Genomic DNA, 25,160 nt, shown 5'->3' on the forward strand with positions numbered 1-25,160 from the left:
TTCAAAGTGCCTTTCAAGATACAGGCACTATGAACTGAATTCATTGCAGACCATTATTTACCTGTGCTCTGCCTGTAAATGTATTATGTAAAAACTAATGATAAAGATCAAAAAATTCAATCTTACTGACAGTGCCTAGGGATGATGCCATAAGACTCTGCTGGCAACTTCATCTTAAACTTCTGCTCGCAATTGTTATAAATTTTCACACATAAAAAAAAATACTTTAGTGCTGATATTTTTCAACTGGTCTCTTGGTGATATGGTAAGAAAGACTGAGAAAAATCTACTCAACTCTTTTGTATATTTCATCTGGTAAATATTTATTATTTCCTGATATTAATCCATAAACATGTCACCATATAATTCTTTGTACAGATCAAAATACATTCCCTGGGACCTAGGATTAGATACATTCTGTAAGCACAAAAAATAGTATATTGAGGATTTAACACAACAGAAAATAAAAAATAGAAGAGCAGGCAAGAAATATACAATATCAGGTATGATAACATATATTCACCCAAGTCACACTTGTAAGTAAAACATATTTATCTTATAAATGTATTTCACCCCAATCTAATAATGTCACATCAAGAATGCCCTTAAGCCCAGCTAAGGAATACATTTACTTGATATTTCAAATGTTTCATCATCATTCCTAACTGACATCTTACCTAATGTCTAAAATTTCACGGTCAAAGTGTTTCTTTTGGATGAAAACATTTAAATTGTTGAAAACACTACATTAAATCTTCTTAGACCTTTACCCTTTAATGTAGAGCATTTATTTGATTTCTTTCTGTAGATGGAACTCAAAGTGGCAAGAATGTGATGTCAGGTGCTGTGGACTTTACTTTTTTTCCTCTCTGGACATCACCTAATTTTCCAGGTTCTTCTCATTCAGAATCCTAGGGAGAAAGGTCTAGGGAAACCTGTAGGGTTATTTCAAAAAAAAGGCAAGTTTGCAGTACTAGGTTTTCAGGTGGCTTATGAGGAACCACAGAAAGATTCAATGGATTTATACAATGGTTTAAAAGGTGCAGAAGCAAAGATTAGATCAAGAAAGAGTCTGAACAAATTCACCTGTCATCCCTTTCAATTTCCCTTGAAATAATAGAATATATATTTATATATGTGTATATAAATATATATGTTATAAATTAAATTCCAATGCTCAAGCCTCATTAGTCAATACTCTTTTCTAATGTGTCAAGGAAATTAAAACCCATCTATAAGCACTGCTGATGAAAGGGAATTACAATGAATACTATGAAGTAATTGTGTGAACCACAAGATGCTTATTAATTATCTGATGTGGATTTTATACTAACATATATTACTCTGCTTATGTTTAGCTGCCATCAAGGAAAAATTTGTTTGAGTATAAGTACTTGTAAATGTTTATCTGACCATATATTAAAACTATACACACACACACACACACACAGGTACATAGTATATGTCACTATGTTGCAAAATTCTTATATTTATGGTAGTATAACATATCTGAAGATAGCCTTTAAAAAGTTAAAAATGCATATTGGAATTCTAGAGCAACCAGGATACCAGGATATTGTTTTCAACCAGTAGAAAGATAAAATTAGGTCTATACGAAAAATAATTGAATCTTCATATCCTCCACAAATATTTTCAAAAATGAACCATAGACACAGAGATAAGAGTGAAAACCATAAAGCTTATAAAACACAAAAGAAAAATTTTTTGAGATTTTTTTTGTTAGGCAAATATTTTTGTATGTAGTACAAAATGAATGAACCATAAACATGGGTAAATTGGACTTCATCAAAATTAAAACTTTTCTGGTTCAAAAGAACCTGTTCAGAAATAAAAATGCAAGCCAGAGTACAAAGTTAAATATGTTAAGATTTGTATAAAGAATATAAAACCTCACAGTAAAGGCATATGTACCTTAATTCCTATGGCCCAGCATATCACATCAGCTTTATAAAGGAAAAGATATTAAAAACCCTTATATAAGTAATAAATGTATAAAGAAGGTAAAATAATATAATATTTACAGGACACATTATAACTTGAAATTAGAAAGTTTGGGAATTAATATGTAACAAAATAAAATTAGACCTCTCTCACCCTGCAGAAAAACCTGTGGATCAAGGACCTAGGCATGAGACCTGCACCTACTCAAAGAAAAAGTAGGCCCAAATCTCCACATGTCAGCTGAGGAACCGAATTCCTCAACAAGAATCCTAAAGCACAAGAAGGAAAATTGAGAATCATAGTATCCAGAGAATTAAAGTCAACAAAATTTATAAACTTTGTGGATTTATTTTTATCCATTAAAATCTGACACTGTTGAAAGATACAGGTATGTATGGTCCATGTTAGTGGCATACTTTGCTCATAATAGCGTCATATTACCCTGAAAGCTGTTTCTATCTGACTCACTTCCAGGAAGATAGGTTGGGTAAAGAATAAGGTCACATGGCTTAAAAGCTTTGCATAAAGAAATGCATAAAGGAAAGTAACTAAGAACAGAGTAGGGACGAAGAACAGGAGAAGAAGATTAACATTTAACAGGGATGAGAGGTGGGAGGGAAAGGGAGAGAGAAGGTAAATTGCACGGTAATGGAAGGAGACCCTCAGGGTTATACAGTGGAGGGGGTAGAGAGAGAGGAGGGGAGGGGAGGGGAGAGGTGGGGAGGGGGGAGGGTGGATGATGGGAAAGGCAGCGGAGCACAACAGACACTAGTATGGCAATTTGTAAATCAATGGATGTGTAACTGATGTGAATCTGCAATCTGTGTATGGGGTGAAGGTGGGAGTTCATAACCCACTAGAATCAAAGTGTGGAATATGATATGTCAAGAAATTTGTAATGTTTTGAACAACCCACAATAAAAAATTAAAAAAAAAAAAAAAAAAAAAAAGAAATGCATAAAGATTAGCAGGCCTCAACACACCATCACATTGGCTTAGGAACCAATTTTCTCAATAAGACTTCTAAACACAAGAAGTAAAATCAAGAATCAAAAAATGGCATAGCATCAAACTGAAGAGCTTTTTCACAGCAAAAGAAACAATAAAAAATGTGAACAGAGAGCCTACAGAATGAGAGAAAATCTTTGCCACCTGCTCCTCAGATAGAGCATTAATCTCCAGAATATACAAAGAACTCAAAAAACTTAACACCAAAAATAATAACAATAACCCAATCAATAAATGGGCAAAGGAACTGAACAAGCACTTCACAGAAGAAGAAATATGTTCAGTCAACAAATACATAAAAAAAATGTTCAACATCTTTAGTAATTACAGAAATGCAATTATCAAAAATACAAATAACAATGAATGTTGGTGAGGAGGTGAAGGAAAAGTTACCCTCATACATTGCTGGTGGGACTGCAAATTGGTGCAACCACTTTGGAAAGCAGTACAGAGATTCCTCAGAAAACTTGGAATGGAACCACCATTAGACCCAGTTATCCCATTCCTCGGTATATACCCAAAGGACTTAAAATCAGCACATCAACATGTAGCAGTCAATTCACAATAGCTAACCTATGGAATCAACCTAGGTACCCTTTAATCGATGAATGGATAAAGAAATATATATATATATATATATATATATATATATAGAATTTTTACTAAGACATAAAAAAGAATTAACTTTATGACTTTTGCTAGTAAGTATATGGAACTGTAGACTATCATGCTAAGTGAAATAAGCCAATCCCCAAAAGCCAAAGGCCAAATGTTCTCTGATATGGGGATGTTGATTCCCAATAGGCAGGGGGAGAGTGGAGGTTCACCAGAGTGGATGGGGGTGGGGTAGTGAAAGGAAGGGAGAGGAATGGGAATGGAAAAGTTAGTAAAATTAGACATAACTTTCCTATGTTCCTATATGAATACACGAACAGTGTAACTTCACATCATGTACAACCACATGAATGAGAAGTTATAGTCCATGTATGTATAATATGTCAAAATTCATTCTACTATCATGGATAAATAAAAAAAGCAAATAAAAATTTTAAAAAATTAAAAAAGAAATACTGGGAATTAAATGTTCTAAGACTTTGCAATAAAATCTTATCAAAAGTAGCAGGAGTAGTGCTTGTCCTCTATTTCTTGCCATGTAATACTATACAGCATATATAGCTTCTCTGTGCCTTGAAAATGGTCATATTCTTGTCTATGATTGGATTAGCTTCCACCATTTCATCCTTGTATTTCCAATGTCATGAAATATTCCTAGCTGTTCTCTTAATATCAAGTTTTATGGCAGTCACTTCCTTTGGACCGTCTCCCCCTTTTTATCATGACGCATTTCCCCATGATTGTTAGTAAGTTTATACCAAGTCCCTCCACTGCATATCTAGAGTCAATATCCCCAATGTCAGCCATTCTCTCTGTATCTACATTTATGTTCCATTGAAATTTCTCTTTCAACACTATCATCTTTTGTTTCTTGCTGCACTTTCTTTTTGACTCGCCAATTCCCCCTTTCAAGTATCAATTTGTATAAAATCTCATCACAAGTTTATCAATGGTGAAAGAAAGACTATGCAACTCCACAATTTTCATGGCTTGAATAAATTGCACAATAACCAACCACCAAGAGACTTTGAAAAAGGTGGTATAACTGGTCACTGATCATAAAGTGAATCTGTTATTAGGTATTGATTTGTGGACTGAAAAGCTAATAGTAAAGTTGGTAATTAATGCACAGCTAGTGTTCTGTGGGAACTGAAATTTGAACTGCTTTGTTGGGGAATTGTTGTTATTTAACTAAACCATAGCAACAAAAAAGCATATATATAAAATAAAATAAAATAAAATAAAGTCATTTTTTTAAAGATGAAAAAAAAGAGCATATATATTGGAATTGTCCCCCCCAAAATCATTATTTTTAATTACTTTGAATATCTATGGCTAGCTACATTTTAATATTAACTATTAGAAAAGTTTTAGTGCATTTTTATAAGAGTTTTTGTTTAAATTTTTTTTTCAGCGCCAAGGATTTCTATAGGAATTCTGTGATTGGGATTCGGGTCTACAAAATTCTTGATTATGACATGCTTGATAGTTTCTGTGCAAAGACACAGAATGCCTGGCTGCTAGGTAATACTGGTGACAGGGAAACTCCTGTGCAAAAGCATGGGATGCCTGGCTGCCATAGCATTCATTGTCCTTCACAGGTTTACCCTGTTTCCCAGACCTAGGATGCCCAGCCATCTCCCTCTGAGCTAATAAAACAACTATGCAGGCACTATCTGGTCTCCATGGTGATGCCCCAGAGAATAGGGGCCCCATGTTTATTCTAACCTGAACCTTATCTCAGTTAGCTAGCACTCGGGGTTAAAGAAATACTAATTAGAATGTAGTCATGGTAACGGGAGGCATCTGTTCTTTGAACTGACAAACTCCCAGGCAGGGAGGAGCTGACACTTCACTTTTGCACTTCTTCACCACTTCACTTCACTCCTCTCCACTCCTCCTGTCTGTTTGCTTGTACTTTTGTGTCTGTGTCTGTTCTTTTATAGGCCTTCTCCATATGTTTTCTCCACAGGTGTTCCTTTACAGATTTGCATTTCTAACTCACCCCCATTTTTTTTTACATAAAAAAAACTTGGGGCTGGAGTTGTGGCTCAGCGCTTGCCCCCACATGTGTGAGGGAATGGGTTCAATCCTCAGCACCATATAAATAAAATAATAATAAAAAAGGTATTGTGTCCATCTACAGCTAAAAATTCTTTTTTAAAAAAGAAGAAGTTTACAAAAAAGAACAGAAATAAACTTTTATTGTATTAATCCACTAAAGTCTACTATTTTAAGATGTATTCTATTTTAGGACCTACTATTATCTATTTATAGAAATTGGTACATTAAAGTTAGGTGTTTCTAGAACAAAAACAAAATATATTTTTGTTCAATAGTCAAATAATAAGTGGTAAAGAAATAAAAATCAAAGGCTGTAAGAAAAAAAGCCCAGGCTATGCTGGGCAAATATTTAGTAAAAATATCATCTGTGATGACTTGTACATGAGTTGCTATTGCTGTGTTATTAATCACGGCAAAACTTTGTAGCTTAAAAAATAATAAGTATGTGGTTTGTCTCATCTCAAAGATTTCGTGGGTCATGAATTCTGGAGCAGTCTGGGGTTTCTCATGAGGCTGTCATCACATATCAATGAGTTTACAGTAACCATGGGATGGATAGGGTGGTAGAATTTGCTGCTATGTAACCAACCATTGGTTCTGGCAAATTGGCTCTCGCCACTTGGGCCACTACATAGGCTACTTGAGCAACCTCTGACATGTGGCTATTTTCCTCAGAGCAAGCGATCAAAGAGATCAAGGCAGAAGCTTCATTGCCTTTCATGACCTGACCATGGAAGTCACATCATATCACTTTCCTGGTATTCTGTTTTTCACTTTCCCTCAGATTGCTCCAATTACTATAGAGAGAATAAACAGGAGGGGAAGAAGATTGAGTCAAAGATAGAAAATTTGACTCTTTTTTCTTTGTTTTTTCTTATCTCACTCTTTTTAAATATATATATATTAGTCTTTTTAGTTATACATGACAAAACAATCCATGTTGACATCATTTTCAAGCATGAAATATATCTTGTTCTAATTCAGACTCTAGTACCACTCCTTCCTCTTTCCTCTCCCCACCCCCTCTGTAGATCTTTCTGCCATTTGCCCAGAGTTATTTTTCAACTAATTCCTTGTGGATGTACATGATAGTGAAATTTACTGTGGTATGTTCATATATGAACAGAGGGAGCTTATGTCATATTCATTCTACTGTCTTTCCTTTTCTGATCCCTGCTCCCTTTCCTTCATTCCCTTTTGTCTAATAAACAGAACTTCTAGTCTCACCCACCCGCTATTTTGAGTTAGCTTCCATGTATCAGAGAAAACATTTGAGCTTTAGTTTTGGGAAACTTAGCATGAGAGTCTCCACATCCATCTGTTAACCATCTCTAATTTCTAGAGATATTGAACATTTTTTCATATATTTGTTGACCATTCGTATTTCTTCTTCTGAGAAGTGTCTATTTAGTCCCTTCACCCGTTTATTGATTGGGTTATTTGGTGTTTTGGTGTTAAGGTTTTTGAGTTATTTGCATATCCTGGATATTAATGCCCTATTTGAAGTGCAAGTGGCAAAAAGTTTCTTTCCACTCTAGGATCTCTCTTCACACTATTGTTTCCTTTGCTATGAAGAAGCTTTTTAATTTGATGCCATTCCGTTTATTAATTTTTATTTTACTTTTTGTGCATCAGGAGGCTTGTTAAGGAAGTTAGTTCCTGAGCTTATATGATGAAGTGTTAGGCCTATATTTTCTTCTAACAGGTGCTGGGTTTCTGGTCTAATTTCTAGGTCTTTGATCCACTTTGAGTTGAGTTTAAGTGCAAGGTGAGAGATAATTTTTACTCTACTACATGTGGATTTCCAGTTTGCCCAGGCCCATTTGTTGAAGAGGCTTTCTTTTCTCCAATGTGTTTTGAGCACCTTTGTCTAGTACGAGATAACTGTATTTTTGTGGATTTGTCTCTGTGTCTTTTATTCTATATCATTTGGTCTTCATGCCTGTTTTAGTGCCAAGACCATCCTGTTTTGCTACTATAGCACTGAAGTATATTTGCGATACCTCCTGCTTCACTCTCCTCACTAAGGATTACTTTGACTATTCTAGGCCTTTTATTTTTCCAAATGAATTTTGTGACTTCTTCTTCTATGAAGAACATCATTGGAATTTTGATGGGAATTGCATTGACTCTGTAGATTGCTCACTTTGACAATATTAATTCTTCCCATACAAGATCACGGGAGGTCTTTCCATCTTCTAAGATCTTCCTCAATTCTTTCTTTAATGTTCTGTAATTTTTACCTTTTTTGTTAGTTTGATTTCCAAGTTTTATTTTTCTTTCTTTTTTTTATGAGTCTATTGTGAGTGGGATTGTTTTTCTAATTTCTCTCTCTGTGGATTATCATTGGAGTACAGGAACATGATCCTGCTACTTTGCTGAATTCATTTATGAGTTCTAAAAATTTTCTGGTGGAGGTTTTTGGGTCTTCTAAACATAGAATCATGTCATCAGCAAACAGAGGTAGTTTGAGCTCTTCTTTTCCTATTCACATCCCTTTACTTTCTTTCTTCTGTTTAATTGCTCTGGCTAGAGTGTCAAGGAGCATCTTGAATAGAAGTGTGAAAGAGGGCATCACTGTCTTGTTCTAGCTTTTAGAGGGAATGATTTCAGTTTTTCTCCATTCATAATGGTGTTTGTCTTGCTGCCGTCATATATAGCTTTAATGATGTTAAAGTATGTTCCTTCTACCCTCAGCTTTTCTAGTATTTTGAACAGGAATAGATGCTTTAGTTATTCAAATTCTTTTTCTGCTTCTATTGACATAATCATGTGTTTCTTGTCTTTAAATCAATTAATGTGATGAATTACATTTATTGATTTCCTTATCTTGAACCAACCCTGCATCCCTGAGATGAATCTCACTTGATCATAGTTCACCATATTTTAATATGGTTTTGTATGTGATTTGTCAGGATTTTATTAAGAATTTTTCATCTATGTTCATGTGGGATATTGGTCTGAAGTTTTCTTTCGTTGATGTGTCTTTATCTGATTTTGGTATCAGGGTGATACTGATTTCATAAAATGAGTTTGAAGGAATTCCCTCCTTTACTATTTCATGGAATAATTTGAGAAGGATTGGTATTAGTTCTTCTTCAAATTTCTAATAGAACTCAGCTTAGAATCAGTTTGGTCATCTGGTTTTAAATTTTTCTTTGTTTCTTGCCTTACTCTTAAATATTTTGGGAAAAATTATGAAATTTAGAACTAGAATAATACTTCTCTTTTGCTTTAGTGAGATAAGCTAATTACTCTAATTTCAAATTTTCAGTGGCCTAATATAATAAAATCTGTTTCTTACTCAGATGATAGCTAACACAGACAAAAGGAGCTCTGCTCATGCAATTGTTTATTCCCCAGAATTATCCCATCCTGTAACCCTACCCTTGTCCATGGCCTTATGTCTTCCCCTTTCAGCAAATAAACAAAGAAAAAAAAAAAAAAGATTTGCTTGTGAGAATTTTGATAGGCCATCTCTGGAAAGTATGTACATCATTTATGCAAGATTCTATTGGCCATATTTCATTTGCATGAACAACTAAATGCAAGCAAGGCTGCATGCCAAGTAGAAAAAAAAAGTAATCTATTTGTTAAACACTACCCAGTTTATACCCCTCAAATGAACTGTATATTTTAATTTACATAGAATGATAATGGGGAAAGAATAATAGGTCACATAGTGAATGAGAGTCAGCATGAGACCAGAATTTACATGATCTGATCCTCATTTCAGTTTTCTTGACTTTCTATCAAACAATGATGACTATTTGCTCTCACTCCAATTCTACTTTCCTTGCTGCTTTTTTGTCCTTTAATTGAATTCATTTTAAATTCAAATAATGTCTTAGTCTGTTCAAAGTCTTACAACAAAATATTATATACTGGGTAGTTTATAAACAGTAGAAATTTACTTCTCATAGTTCTAAAACCTTGGAAATCTACTATTAAAATTCTGTCAGGTTTGGTGTCTGGCAATGGCCACCTTCCTTATTAACAGCTATCTTCTCACTAACTTCAGATGGCAGTAAGGATGGGGAATCTCTCTGAAGCATTTGTCACAAAGGCAAAAGGTGCCATTAATGAGGGTTCTGACCCATTGACCTCATTACTACCTAAGAGCCTCCACTTCCTAATACTATTATTGTGAGGGTAAGGATTTCAACACTTAAATTTCGGGAGTATATAAACATTCAGAACACACTAAATACTAAAATGAATTCAAAGTTGAAAAAACAAAAATTGACCTGTTGACAAACTATACAACTAAATGTTACTTCAAAGTCAAGTATATTAAGTATTTATATGAATACCATATAAACTCTAAGTTCAAAATATGTTTAGTGTTTAAAATTATTTCCCTTATGGATGAGTTGTACTTAATTGCACATGCAAAGATAACTCAGTCATGAAAACTTAGCCCTTGGTTTTGACTTTTGTATACTACTGTTACATATCTTCTTAATTCCCCACAAATATCAGAATTTCTTAATTAAATAAATATATCATCTATATCTGATGATTATAATTCCACAGTGGTAGAGCATTTGCCTAGCATGTGTGAGGCACTGGGTTCAATCCCAAGCACCACATAAAAATAAGAACAAATAAAATAAAGATATCATGTCCATCTACAAGTAAAACAAATTTTTTAAAAAAATATTAGAATTAAAAGCATCATTTGTTTTAGAATATACAGAGCTGTTCAACTTTCCAAATAACTAGAGAACAGGAGGCTTCCCACAGTTCATATGTTGCTTATGAAAATAATACTGTAAACTTCATCACTTGGCAAAAATGATAGGCAAGTTCAAAGAAAGCAATGGCATTTAAATTTTGAGTTTGACAAAGCCTGTATAACTCAAACATTCTGCTTGTTACTATGTCATGGTATTGGAGCATGAACTTTCTCTCACCTTAGGTGCAAGTTAATTTTAGCATCAATAACTTCCCTATTGTCCCTAAACCATTTTTGTTTATTGTCTCACGTCACCTATATAAATAAACCTACTTTACCTTTACTTCTACTGTTTTTGCTCAAATGTTTCCCATTATTGTGTTGTGATCTTCCTTTTGTAATTTATTTTCCCATTCTGAGTCCTTATAACACATGGTCAATGCAATGCTTAAGTAGGCCCATGCCCTTTTGTTAGACTTGAAAATTTGTTATCCCCATAAAATAGATTTCTACCTTTAATTAAATAAAATGCTAATAATTCTAACATAAATTATCTTTTCTGAGGTCCAAATTGATCATTGACCAAGTGTACTATTCACAACTCAGACCATTCAGCTATGTAACCAAATTGAATTAATCTTAATCTTCAAGAAGTTACAATATAATAGAAAAATTTCACCCTAAACCTAGCCTTTTGGAGAAGCTGAAACAGATTTTTAATGTAAAATATAACAGCCATCAATATTTCCTGTGACTTGGTTTCCAGAGCAGTATAAAATGTAGATCTGTCTCAATGATATCTAACCTATCAAAAAAGGCATAAATAACTGAAGTGATCTTTAATTCTAGAAAAATTCAGAAATGTAAATTATAAGAAAAAGGCAACTTTGAAAATTTAGGAAGCAGTATAATGAAAGGTAAATAGAGCACATAGATAGTTTCAAGTTCAAGTAATATTTTAGAGATAAGAAGTTTTAATCATCTGAGGAAAAGCAGTCTTGTATCAAAAATAGAACCAAAGAACTAAGAAATTAGAAGATAAGCCAATTTAATGCTAATTGATGTCTGCAAAATAAACTCAAAATAAATAGCTTGGGGATTTTTGTTGTTGTTAACTAATTTATTTTGCACAATTAACATTACAGAAGCAAATTAGTACTTCCGCACATTTGGAAGGAAACCAATCAGAATTTAAATTATCATTGGGAAAGGACTGCCTAGTTACCAAACAAGAGAGCCTAGGACCACAAATCTCTTCCCACACTCTACTGACAAGATAGTACAAAAACTAAATGACTAAGCCTTATAATGGCACAAAATAAGCAGCACTTTGAGTACTATCCAGGAAATGGCAAGTGTTCGTGGACTGAATGTCAGGGAGCGGGAGGGGGGCAGTTGCTGGGTTAAAAGAGGAAACAAAGAAAGGAGAATTGATTTATATTTGTAAAAATATGTAAATCCAGGTATGTTTCAGCTATGGCACAAGGCACTCTAAAATCACAGAACTTCATAATACTATGCACTGCGTTTTTTTTTCTTTCCTGAGTTTCTTCCTTATGGATTGCTTTCTTGCCAAGGTATCCAACATCACACTGATTAACATCTAGCAGTCACTGAAGATTGACTTACTGGTCAGCATATAGTAGCCTATGAATCATTTCTGAATCTATTCTGAATCCCAGATTTTTAGAAATGGCAAAGGGCCACAATTCTAACATATTACAAGTTATGGAATACAGAAAAAGTAATCTTTCTCAAAGATTAAAAGAAGAAAACCAATACATCTTGTATAACAGCTTCAGAATGTTACAGACATTTCTATATAAAATAATTTTTAAATGATTGCCCTTTTCCATGTGTATGTGTGTGTGCATGCACGCACGCACACACACACACACACACACACAGGTTTCTGCCTACTCTATATTCTCTAGCAAATCTAAGTGCAATTTTTCTTCCAGAATCTTTTCAATCTAAAGAAAGATAGAAATATTACATAGAGAAAAAAGCCTGTGAAAATGGTTAAAAAAAAAAGAAACAAACAATTGGTAATCCTTGTGTAATCACTTGCACATTCCTCAGAAACAAATCCATCTGAGTCCATTCAGTAAATCTAGAAAATCACATTCATTCCCACCTCTAATTTTTCTTACTTTCAATAAAAAGACTACTACAGGTAAGGGAAATGTATAAACAATAATTTAAAATAAAAAGACAAAGAAAGAGCAGAATCCTGCAGACAAATTTTCTATTCCACAGCTGTCTTGTAAAACAATCTCTTCCACTCGGCTGAAAATATCTAGAAAACAATTCTATTTGAGTCATATGAAAAATTAACATGAAGACAAGATGTAATTTCAGTTAATAGTTACTGAGAGTAACTTGCTAAATAGATGGTAATGAATTTGTTATGATCATATAAAATTGCTAAGGTTGACTTCTAACGAGCATAACATGGTTACAATATTAATATCCAGAATATCTTGTATGTAAAACCTACATATAATAGTCAAATAAAAGCAAGTCACATTACTGTGTTATGCCATCTTTTATTTTAGAAAATTTCAGAGAATCAGGTATTATAGCTCGTAGACTGTGATTGATTGTTTTCTGTTTCCTCCACAAAGCAATTTTCCTTTGTTCCAAACCTCATCCTCCAAGGATGGGATCTCTCAATGACCCTTAAACATACACCTTCATATATGTGCACACACACAACAAAATACAAAGCTGCAAAGCTTCAGAGAAAATATTTACTCAAATGTACACCTTGGGTTATTTTACACTTAGGAATTTATTTTTAAAGAAAAAATTGGTTGCTACATACATTTTGGATGTCTAAAGGGAGTTGGATTTTCCACAAAAATGATGTGCCAGATATTGAATCTGATAAGTATTTTTAAACAAATTATTTGATACATATCAACAATAAAATAAACTCAACTTGAGTTTCTACCAGGAAAGACAGTAAGATTTTTACCAAACCACCTTACACAGAGAAAGAAAAACACCTGATATCTGAGTATAATTCAAAAAGAGCAACCCAAAATGTTTGTGTATTAAGCATTCCCAATAAGACGAGAGATTCTCAAAGGCATACTACTAATCATTATATCCTGAATTATTTAATTTACTGTAATATTTTCCCACATTAGGATGGTGGTGGTGGTGGTGGTGGTGGTGGTGTGTGTGTGTGTGTGTTGAACTCAATACTCTGTTTAATGTTCAAGGTTGATTAATTGTAACTGATTAGAAATACATACAGAAATACCCTTTTTCCTGACCAGATGCTACACAGCAATTACAGGCAGTTGTACTTAAAGAGATACAGACAACTAGACATGGTCTGACACCTTACACCAAACAAAAAGAGTAAATGCATCTTTTCTAGAATTTTTCCTTTCATTACAAATATAGCAACACTTACTACAAAGTAGATTATCTCCTCACAGTGTTTAGGATTCTTCCTTGCTAATCCTTTTGGATTAGGAGAAGAAGGGATGTTAATTGCATAGGGTTAAAACCCTGAGGATTATCCCCAGATAATCTCAGTGATTAAGAACTATGAAATTCTGAAGAATAGAGTAAATAAAATTTAACTTATTCTCTTTTTTCTAGGGTCTAGATACAAGACAATAGGGCAATCCCTAGTCTGACATTAATTGGGAGTGTTTTAAAAGCATTTTTTTTTTACTACAGCAATGAATATCTTTGTTCTAAGTCTAGGAGTGAATTTCTTTTTAGCTTTAAATACAAGGAAAAACAAAATTATATTATGAGTTGCCCAGAAGCTCAAAAGAGATAATGTATATTAAATACATAGCACACTATCTAGCACAAGAGCACTCAAAAGTGATATTATTGCTGTTATTATTACTATATTTCAAACTACCTGCCTTACATAGCTATGAACACATAAATCATATAAGTGATTTGTTTCACAGTTGTTAAAAATAAAAATTTAATATTTAACCCAGATATTTACTTACTTCTTAGTATGTCCCAGGGTACTGATCTTTCCATAGTTACTTTGTGTAATTTTAATGTATTGCCAATAGCACATGGTAACAAGAAAGAAAATATTTCAAGTGATCTTGCAACCTTTGGATGATACAGGTGAATCCTTGGAACAACCTCTCAACAGCAATTGAAGGGACGTTCTAGTCATCCTTCATGGATGCTACAAAAGGAAATTTGGAAAACATTTCTCCCATACTGTAAGTGATTTTTAATTTTTATTTATTTACTTACTTATTTATTTGGTACTGGGAATTGAATCCAGGGATGTTTTACCACTCAGCTACACCTGAAGCCAGCCCTTTTTATATTTTATTTTGAGACAAGCTTTCACTAAGTTACTGAGGCTGGCTGCAAACTTGCAATCCTGCTGCCTTGGCCTCCTGAGTTACTAGGATCACAGGCATGCACCATGACACTAAGCTGTGTTTTTATACTTTCTTGATAACGTCCTATGATGCAAAAAAAGTCTTAATTTTGATGAAGTTCAATTTGTCTATTTTCATCTACTATACTATTTAGAAAATTTTTAAAAAATAACAATTTTGCTCTACAGAAACTAAATTACTTAAGTGACCAAAACTAATTGAAACTATCCATAGCAAGGCCCAAAACAGAAAAAATTTTCTTTTGAGTTGTGTTTAAATGTGATTACAGCAGGCATGATTCCATCCTGCACATCTCTTCTCGAGGGCAGCAGTCTAGTTTTCATCCACCTTCTCTCCCACCTAAGTGTGTGCTACCAACCCGTAGAAGATTTCATGGATATATGAATTTTAATTTCCTCAGGCCCCAAAACTATCTTTTCAGTTGTGAGCTAAAGACTGAAAAAGATTATCACTTTAAGTCATATAATGATGAAAACAAGCACCATTTTTCATTAAGAATGGTCCGTTTGGGGGCTGGTGCAAAGGGTGAATTGCCCGTTGTTGAAGCAGAGGCAATGAGAGGTATGAAGGCAGTCCAGTTAAAGTAACACTGGCTGCTGGGAGCCATTAGCCAAGTAGGTATGACAATTTCCTTGCCAGTGTACCCCATGTTGCTTAGTGGAAGGACTCGTGGAAATAGGACATTTTGCAGTGACATTGCATGTAGGTGACCTTGCTCAAGGACCAGGGCAGATTAGTGTGTTCCCGGTTTAGGATAATCGGGTTTAGGGCGTTCCAGGTTTAAGATTATTCCTGCTGGGAATAGGGCGTATCCTGCTGCCTGAGTTCCCCTTGAGTTCTCACGGGATTCAGACAGTATTTTTTGGGAGACAGAAGCCCAGTGGGGGTGAATTTGGGCAGAGAACGTGGATTTCCCCAGAACATGATTGTAGACGGCTGGTGTGAGTTCGGGAATAAAGAGTTGCTGTTTGAATCTACAAGCTCTGTGGTGGCTCGTGATTGTGTGCCCAGCCAGACTGCGGCATTTGTCGGCTCGTACGGGGAACGTCTAAAGCTTGGAGGCAAGTGAAATTGCTCTCCCCTGAGGAAGAGCAAAAGAATGGGTGACCAATTCAAAAAACAATGTGTTATTGTTTTGATTTATCTTGTTTTTGTTTCAAGCTGCCTATCCCTAGAAATTTCTCAGGCAAACTGGAAAAAATGGTTGACTAAAGGTTTGAAGTTTGTCGGCCCTGAGGAAGAGAAAATTGATACAACGATTTTTTATTCCGTTTTTGTTTCATTCAGTTTCGGTTTTGTTTTGTGTTATCTTATTGGGTTGCGTTATCTTTATAGTAGATTAGAAATTAGTAAAAAACAAACCGAAAAGATGTTAAGTAAATTGTTAGAGGTTCAGACCATGGAGAAAGACATTTTAGATCAAGCAAAAGAGAAGGTCTCTCGAGCTAGTCAGAGGAAGAAAATTTAAAGGAAAAGGGGTTGTTAGGAAAAAGGCCACAACAGGAGGCTGTTACTAACTCCGTTTTATCACAAGAGGGCGTAATTCAACCAACAGCCCCACCGATGGAGACAGCTGAGTGGCCCTCAAACCCCGTAGTTGATAAATGGGATCCTGAGACAGGACCTCAAAGATTAGCATGCCCTGTACTTGAACAGGTAGGAGGGCAGCAAATTCACCGTGCTTTAGATTTTAAAACAGTGAAGCAGTTAAAGGAGGCTGTAACAACCTATGGTCCCCAAGCTCCCTTCACGGTAAGCATGGTCGAGTCCATTACTAACTTGGACATGACGCCAGCAGATTGGGCTAGCATGTGTAAATCTGTACTAAATGGAGGACAATATTTGTTATGGAAGGTTGCCAATGAGGTATTTTGTGCGGAGACAGCTAGGCGAAATGCAGCAGCCGGTTACCCTCAAAGAAATCTAGATATGTTGCTAGGAAAAGGACCTTATGAGGGTCAACGGCAACAAATTGAATATGATCCTGCTATATATGCACAAATTGCTGCAGACGCAGTTAGGGCATGGAAGACTTTACAAGGACATGGAGATTTACAAGGTCAGCTATCTAAGGTAATACAGAGAGCTAATGAACCTTATGCTGACTTTGTAGATAGGCTAATTCAAACAGCTGCCAAAATTTTGGGGGATACAGAACAAGCAATGCCATTAATAAAACAACTGGCTTATGACCAAGCAAATCGTTGCTGCAGAGAGGTTATTAGACCATGGAGACATGAAGATTTAAACACATATATTAAATTATGTAGAGATATTAATGAACAAGGGCAAGTCTTGGCAGCTGCAGTACAACAGGCTTTAGATGCCAGGCCAAAAACATGCTATGATTGTGAACAAACAGGACATTTTAAAAGGAATTGCCCCATAGGAGGAGGGTTTAACAAAAGTAGGTATCAAAGGAATAGAATACCGGGTATTTGCCCACGATGCCGTAGAGGGAGACATTGGGCTAATGAATGCCGTTCTCAAACCACCATAGAGGGTACTCCCTTATCAAAAAATGGACAAAGACCAGGTATTTATCCACGATATCGTGGAGAAAGGCATCAGGCTCCATTGCCAAAAAACGGACAGGGGGGCCCAATGCTCCGGGACCCACAACCACAAATATACGGGGCAGTGGAGGATCCCAGCAACACCATCAGGGTAGTGCCCAGGACACATTGTCCATTAAATCCCTCATCAGACAAACCCGAGGGAGTGCAGGGTTGGACATCTGCGCCTCTGCCAGAGCAGTATTAACTCCAGAGATGGGAGTTCAAATCATTCCCACAGGAGTAAAAGGACCTCTTCCCCAAAGAACAGTAGGCTTATTACTGGGACGTAGTTCATCTACATTAAAAGGACTTATGATAAGTCCTGGGGTAATTGATCCCGATTATGTAGGTAAAATAAAAATTATAGCTAGTTCTCCAAGAGGTATATCAGTAATTTCACCTGGAGATAGAATAGCACAGTTGTTAATAATACCCAGCCTACATAATAAATTTCCTAGTCATAGTGTAGAAAGAGGTTCCAGGGGATTAGGCTCCACAGGTGTAGATTGGGCTATGTTGTCTTTAAATTTAGATTCTCGCCCAATGCTAAAACTAAATATTCAAGGTCATGAGTTTAATGGGCTACTGGACACAGGAGCTGACCTTAGCATCATATCTCGTCAAGAATGGCCAAAACATTGGCCATTACAACAAGCCACTCAAACGCTTCGAGGCCTAGGAGTGGCAACTAATCCCCATAGAAGTTCTATGATATTAGATTGGAAGGATCCTGAAGGATGTGAAGGAACTATACAGCCATATGTATTGGATCATCTTCCTATAAATTTATGGGGACGAGATGTCCTAGATCAATTAGATTTGACGTTAACAAATAACATCAATCCTAATGCGCCCACTACTAGGGCTAGACAAGGCTTTAGGAAAGAAAAAAGATTAGGAAAACAAGGGCAAGGTATAGCAGCACCAATACAAATAGATCAAGGAACAGACAGACATGGGTTGGATTTTCAGAAAGGGCCACTGAGACAATCAAAATTACTTGGAAATCAGAAAGACCAGTGTGGGTTCCTCAGTGGCCCCTGACTAAAGAAAAGATACAAGTAGCCCATGATCTGGTCAAACAACAATTAGCGGAAGGACATATACAACCTTCCATATCTCCCCATAATACTCCCATTTTTGTCATCAAAAAGAAATCTGGTAAATGGAGATTATTGCAAGATTTAAGAGCCATTAATAATGAGATGGTTATTATGGGACCTGCTCAAAATTGTCTGCTCTGCCAAAAACCTGGCATGTTTTAGCTATAGATATTAAAGATTGTTTTTTTTTCAATTCCAATTCATCCCGAGGATAGTCCACGTTTTGCATTTACTATCCCTGCATTAAATCATGAAGGACCTGATCAGAGATATGAATGGAAAGTACTCCCTCAAGGGATGGCTAACAGTCCAACTATGTGTCAAATATATGTTAACAAAGCAATCCAGCCACTTAGAAATCAAAATCCTGAACTACAAATATTTCACTATATGGATGATGTATTATTGGCACATAAAGATAAAAATATATTGCTGGAATGTTATGCCACACTTACAAACTTATTAAAAATTATAATCTAGAGATAGCAATAGATAAAGTACAATTAAATTTTCCAATTAATTATTTAGGAGTTCTATTATCCTCAACCATGGTCCGTCCACCAAAAATTCAAATACGAGTAGATCAACTCAAATCACTTAACGACTTTCAAAAGTTATTGGGAGACATAAATTGGATAAGGCCTTATCTAGGTATACCAACAGGAGAGTTGGGAACTTTATTTGATATTCTAAAAGGTCCATCAGATCCAAATTCACCCCTCATGTTAACTCCTAAAGCAAGAAAGGCATTAAAAATTATTGAAACATATATGGAAAATATACATTTGGATAGAATTGATATAAGTTTGCCTTTATTATTTATTGTACTACCAACAAAAAATATTCCTATAGGAGTATTTTGGCAAGAAGGTCCATTATTGTGGATACATTTATCTTATTCTCCTAACACTATTCTTACTAGGTATCCTGAGGCTGTAGGACAATTAATACTCAAAGGAATAAAAGCAGCGAAGGGAGTGTTTGGAACTTCTCCCAATAAAATTATTACTCCATATACTATGGATCAAATTGATGAGTTAGCTAATGAGTTAAATACTTGGGCAATAATCATGTGTAAATCTAATGTTTCATTTGATAATCATTTACCATCTAATCCTTTGTTGTCTTTTTGGTCTAAGCATCCTGTAGTTTTTCCTAAAATGACAAGAAAAACACCTATCATGAATGCTCCAAATATATTCACTGATGGGTCTAATAATGGTACAGCAGCAGTAGTTACCCCAAGATCGAACTTTTACATTTTTAGTACCCAAACAATCAGCTCAAAAGATAGAGCTTAATGCAGTTTTACAAGCTTTTTTGATGTTTAAAGATTCTGTATTTAATTTATTTTCTGATAGTCAGTATGTAGTTAATGCTATAGTATCTCTTGAAGATGCTGGTAGGATTTCCCCTTCCTCTACTGTTTTCTCTTTGTTTTCCACTATACAAAGTCTAATCTGGGACAGAAAAGATCCATTCTTTATAGGACATATTAGGGCACATACAGGATTGCCTGAAGCCCTTAGTTTGGACAATGATTTAGCAGATAAAACTACACATGACATACATATTTTCTCTACATTTGAAGAAGCTACAAATTTTCATAAAAGGTTTCATGTTAATGCTAATACTTTATAAAAGCGTTTTAAAATAACTAAGGAACAAGCCAGACATATAATAAAACAATGTCAAAATTGTGTGACCTTTTTACCACAAGTTAATCTTGGAGTCAATCCTAGAGGACTGATACCTAACCATATTTGGCAGATGGACATCACACACTTGCCAGAATTTGGAAAATTAAAATATTTACATGTTACAGTCGACACTTCTTCCGGATTTTTGATGGGCTCCCTTCATGCCGGAGAAAAAACTAAAGATGTTATAGCTCATTGCTTACAAAATTTTGCCACTGTGGGCATTCCTAAACAGTTAAAAACCGATAATGGTCCTGGCTATACCTCTACCTCTTTTAAACAATTTTGCTCATCATTTGGTATTACTCATATAACAGGAATCCCATACAATCCACAGGGACAAGGCATAGTTGAAAGAGCTCATCAAACTATTAAAACATACTTATTAAAGCAAAAAGAGGGAATTGGAAGGGGGTATATATCCCCCAAAGATAAACTTAAAATAACGCTTTTTACTCTAAACTTTTTAAATTTGGATTCATCAGGACTTAGTGCTGCGGAGAGACACATGTATCCAAAAAATGTACATAAGCCTAACGTACTTTGGAAAGATATTCTAACAGGACAATGGAAAGGTCCTGACCCAGTGATTGTCTGGAGTCGGGGCTCTGTTTGTGTGTTTCCACAGGGAGAACAGCAGCCCATTTGGATTCCAGGGAGATTAACTAAAACAATTTCTACAGATCGAAAAGAAGATGATTTGACTCAAATCCATAACAGCTGATATCCAGAACTCCAGCTTGGCCATTCTTACATCTGCGACAGTGATTAACCAGGATGCTTTTTTCAATAGCTATTTTATTATTGCATTTTTCCACATCATAAGGTTATATTTTTATTTTTTGAGCTCATACAAACCTAGGTTAATGTTTTTCTGATCAGTTTTATTTTTTGACTGTGGAGTTTTTAAACATTGCAATGGAGATTTCACCCAGGTAAAGCTACAAGGCCTTTACTATTTTCTTATGAGTTGTACGTTTGTGTGCACTCTTGTGTTTTGTGTTGTATGTCTGTATGTGCGTATGTCCATATTTCTTATATGAGGAGCGCTCATGAAAAAATGGATCTGAATTATTATTATTTTTTTATTCACGTGATTTAAATGGTTTAATTTAAATTAGGTAGACAGCTGTTAAGGATTGTTTTTAAAGGTGGTTAACAGATCTGTTTGTTTACTAATTTAAATTAGGTAAACAGCTGTTAAGGATTGTTTTTAATGTAGGTTAACAGATCTGTTTGTTTACTTTCACCTTTCCTTTTCATTATATTTAATAATTCTTTTCAGGATAATGTCTCTTTAGCATCATTGCCAGAATTCCTATCTTCATCCCAGTGCCGGTGAAGACAAAGATAAAACCAAACTACAGCTTCTATGATAGCTATCACAGTATACTGTATAAACTGATGCATCAATGAATATAAGTCAACAAGTAATGCTCAATCAAGGAGTCAACTTACTTTGGGAGGAAACGGATTTTGGGAGGAAATGGACATATTGATAGATTCCTCCGCTTTGAACTGCTTGCAGAACTTGCCTGGACTATGTAACTATCGTTTGGTGCAGCGAATTGTGGTAATGCTGGCATATCTTTGCTGATGGTGTCACCAGTGATGCAATTTTTATTTCCTTGCCAGCGCACCCCATGTTAATTGTGGTAGTGCTGGCATATCTTTGCTGATGGTGTCACCAGTGATGCAATTTTTCCCAAGGAGCCGTCAATTGGCTTGGTGTCGTGGCATTTCTGTATCCTCCTCCCTTCTGCTAGTGATGGTCTAAAATTTGGGGGCCAATGGCTATATGCTGGACCGGTAGTCAGTGACGGGTATGATCCAATTGCGGTGGTATCAACCTAAGACAGGAGGCTGACGCCTAAAGGTCAGTTTTCCGATGACGGGTAAGAACCATATGTTGAATTGGACAACCTACCAGGCACGGTCCTTAAGCCACATTAACCTCACTCCCCCACTGGCACCAAGGCCAAATTTGGGGGCCAACAGAGGTGAGGCAAAGAACCTCATCCCCCCACTGGTGCATAGACCTATCCACAAGTATGGCTGTATGCTGGACCGGTAGTCAGTGACGGGTATGATCCAATTGCAGTGGTATCAACCTAAGACAGGAGGCTGACGCCTAAAGGTCAGTTTTTCCCATGACGGGTAAGAACCATATGTTGAATTGGACAACCTACCAGGCACGGTCCTTAAGCCACATTGCTTGTTGTTTAAATAATCAGAAGCGGGGAGATGCTGGGAGCCATTAGCCAAGTAGGTATGACAATATCCTTGCCAGCGTACCCCATGTTGCTTAGTGGAAGGACTTGTGGAAATAGGACATTTTGCAGTGACATTGCATGTAGGTGGCCTTGCTCAAGGACCAGGGCGGATTAGTGTGTTCCCAGTTTAGGATAATCGGGTTTAGGGCGTTCCAGGTTTAAGATTATTCCTGCTGGGAATAGGGCGTATCCTGCTGCCTGAGTTCCCCTTGAGTTCTCACGGGATTCAGACAGTATTTTTTGGGAGACAGAAGCCCAGTGGGGGTGGATTTGGGCAGAGAACGTGGATTTCCCCAGAACGTGTTTGTAGACGGCTGGTGTGAGTTCGGGAATAAAGAGTTGCTGTTTGAATCTACAAGCTGTGTGGTGGCTCGTGATTGTGTGCCCAGCCAGACTGCGGCATTTGTGCCCAGCCAGACTGCGGCAACTTGCAACATTGTACAGCCAATGGTTTCCTTTGGGGGCTTTGAAATTACATCACCTGTGGTCTTAAGGTTGAAGTGGATTTCAGGGTCTGTGCATATTAGCGGGCAGCACTTAGTAGCTGTGGAGGAAGGTGCAGAATCAGAAGATGAAGAGGAGGAGGAGGAGGATGTAAAACTCTTAAGTATATCTGGAAAACAATCTGCCCCTGGAAACAGTTAGCAAGTTTCCCCAGTAAAAAGTAATACTCGCTGCTGATAAAGATGATAATGATGATGCAGAAGAATAAGATGATGATGATGATTTTGATGATGAGGAAACTGAAGAAAAATTTCCAATGAAGAAATCTACACAAGACACTCCAGCCAAAAATGCACAACAATCAAACCAGAGTGGAAAAGACTTAAAACTATCAACACCAAGATCAAAAGGTCAAGCCTCCTTCAAAAAAAAACAGAAAAAAATCTCCCTAAAACATCAAAAGGACCTAGTTCTGTAGAAGACATTAAAGCAAAAATGCAAGCAAGTGTAGAAACATTCTTTAAATATCAGATAATATAAACTGACATGACTGCTACTGTGCTTTATTTCTTTATTTGGGTTAATAATCACTTGCATAATTAAAACATTTCTATTATTTGAGAAATCCCACTCAATTAAAATCGTATTTTGCAAAAAAAAAAAAAAAAAGCTTATGTTATTTTAAGCTATATGCTTAGTTCCAAGACAAGATTTAAACAATTCCCATTAAAAGAATTGTTTCAAAAACTGCATTAAAAAGCTATTTTCTCTTTGTTAATGCAAAAAAAGAATGCTTACTACTTACAGTAGCAAGTAAGTATTATCAATTCTAGTAATAAAGTCTGATTTTTAGCTGAACCAATGAACACCCAGAAGAAAGAGGACTTTTGCGACCTCCCTTGAAGTTGTTTGTAACCATGTGAGTTCAAAGTGACCAAAAAGTGTAAGATATGCTCATCAAATCATTCTTAACAGAAATAAGGAATCATTCGTCATAGGAAGCCAGCTGTATTCTTTATTCCTTCTTTTTTTACTTTACTTCTTGTTGTCCAGAATTCACACAAGATGCCTAGAAGTGGAGTGGTCATACTTAGTCCTGACGTGACAAGGGTAGAATAGACACAATAGAGAAAGAAACTCCCTCCCTGATGCTGTAAGAGGACCACACCAGTCCTGAATCACCTACTGCTAGACACAAATGTCAGGAAGATAAATAAATTATATCTATGTTGGCCACTATTATTCTGGACTTTATGCTGATTGCAGGTGAACGTGAAATACACTTTCCTCTCTTACTACTCCTGATTCCCACTCTGCCCCCAATAAAATGTAGTTCACAAAGTCCTAAAGCATTTCAAGTTTAGACTCTGAAAAAATTCATCTTGATAAGTAACTTTCCAGAGGACTTGTATCTTGGGATACAATACTTTATTTTTGATAACAGAATGTTATCAACTAAGAATATAATTAATGATGATTTTTTTACTCTTTGTTAACAATACTCAGGATATAGTTGCTAAAAGTAGTAAATATTGTCTAAGCTTAATTTTAATTTTTTAAGTCTCAATATCCATGAAATATCTTTAATCACAAGATGTCTCTAAGAATTTGAATAGAATAAGATTTTCTCACAATGCTGGCAGATAGTTTTCTATGACTCACTGCAGCAACTATAACCTGATGAATGAAATATCTGATAAACGAAATAAATTCTCTCTGGTACGATGATCTAGAAGAATTCAGAAACCCTTATGTCCTGAAGGAAAGTGAAGAGATTAGACACAGTACTACTTGTAAATGCATTCAAAAGTCCTGTAAATGCATTCATAAGTCCTTTAAATAATCTGTTTAGTTCCAATTGTTTGTTCCTTTTTCAATAAGTAACAAAAATTTGTTATATTCCTAAGAATTTAAAGAAGTATTTCTTTGAAATAAGGATGTTATAATATTAGAGTTGTAATGTAGAAAGTAGGCTAAAGGTTAATCAAGAAATTCACAGTAAATTTTTCTTCTTTCTTATATATGAGGAAATATGATTCTTTGCCTTTGAATATAGTATAACTACTACTAACAGCTGAATATGTGAATTTTTAGAAGTAGTTATGCATCTTCTCATGCTTTTACAATCTAGAACAGAAATAAATATTTTGGAAAAAAGAAACTTGCTTATATATTTCTAGAATAATACTACTAGTAATCATTAACACACTTCAAAGTTTATGATCAGATTTTACTTAGAAATGCCACCGTCATAGATGTCAATGCTTAGATTCCCCCAGACTCCAATTATATGTCTACAGTGCTGTTGTAACAGCAGAATATCTTTCTTAATTGAGCAAGCTCTTTAAA

At 35.5% G+C, this 25,160-nt stretch overlaps 1 pseudogene; it reads left to right on the forward strand.

Annotated features, from left to right (window-relative positions):
• The first annotated feature begins 15,006 nt into the window (after window positions 1–15,006).
• Window positions 15,007–23,351, forward strand: LOC124094641 (nucleophosmin-like; annotated as a pseudogene).
• Window positions 23,352–25,160: the final 1,809 nt, after the last annotated feature.

This window comes from Marmota monax, unplaced genomic scaffold, assembly GCF_021218885.2.
Source record: "Marmota monax isolate L192 unplaced genomic scaffold, Marmota_monax_Labrador192_F-V1.1 WCK01_AAM20220418_F8-fsc00007, whole genome shotgun sequence".
Lineage (NCBI taxonomy): Eukaryota > Metazoa > Chordata > Mammalia > Rodentia > Sciuridae > Marmota > Marmota monax.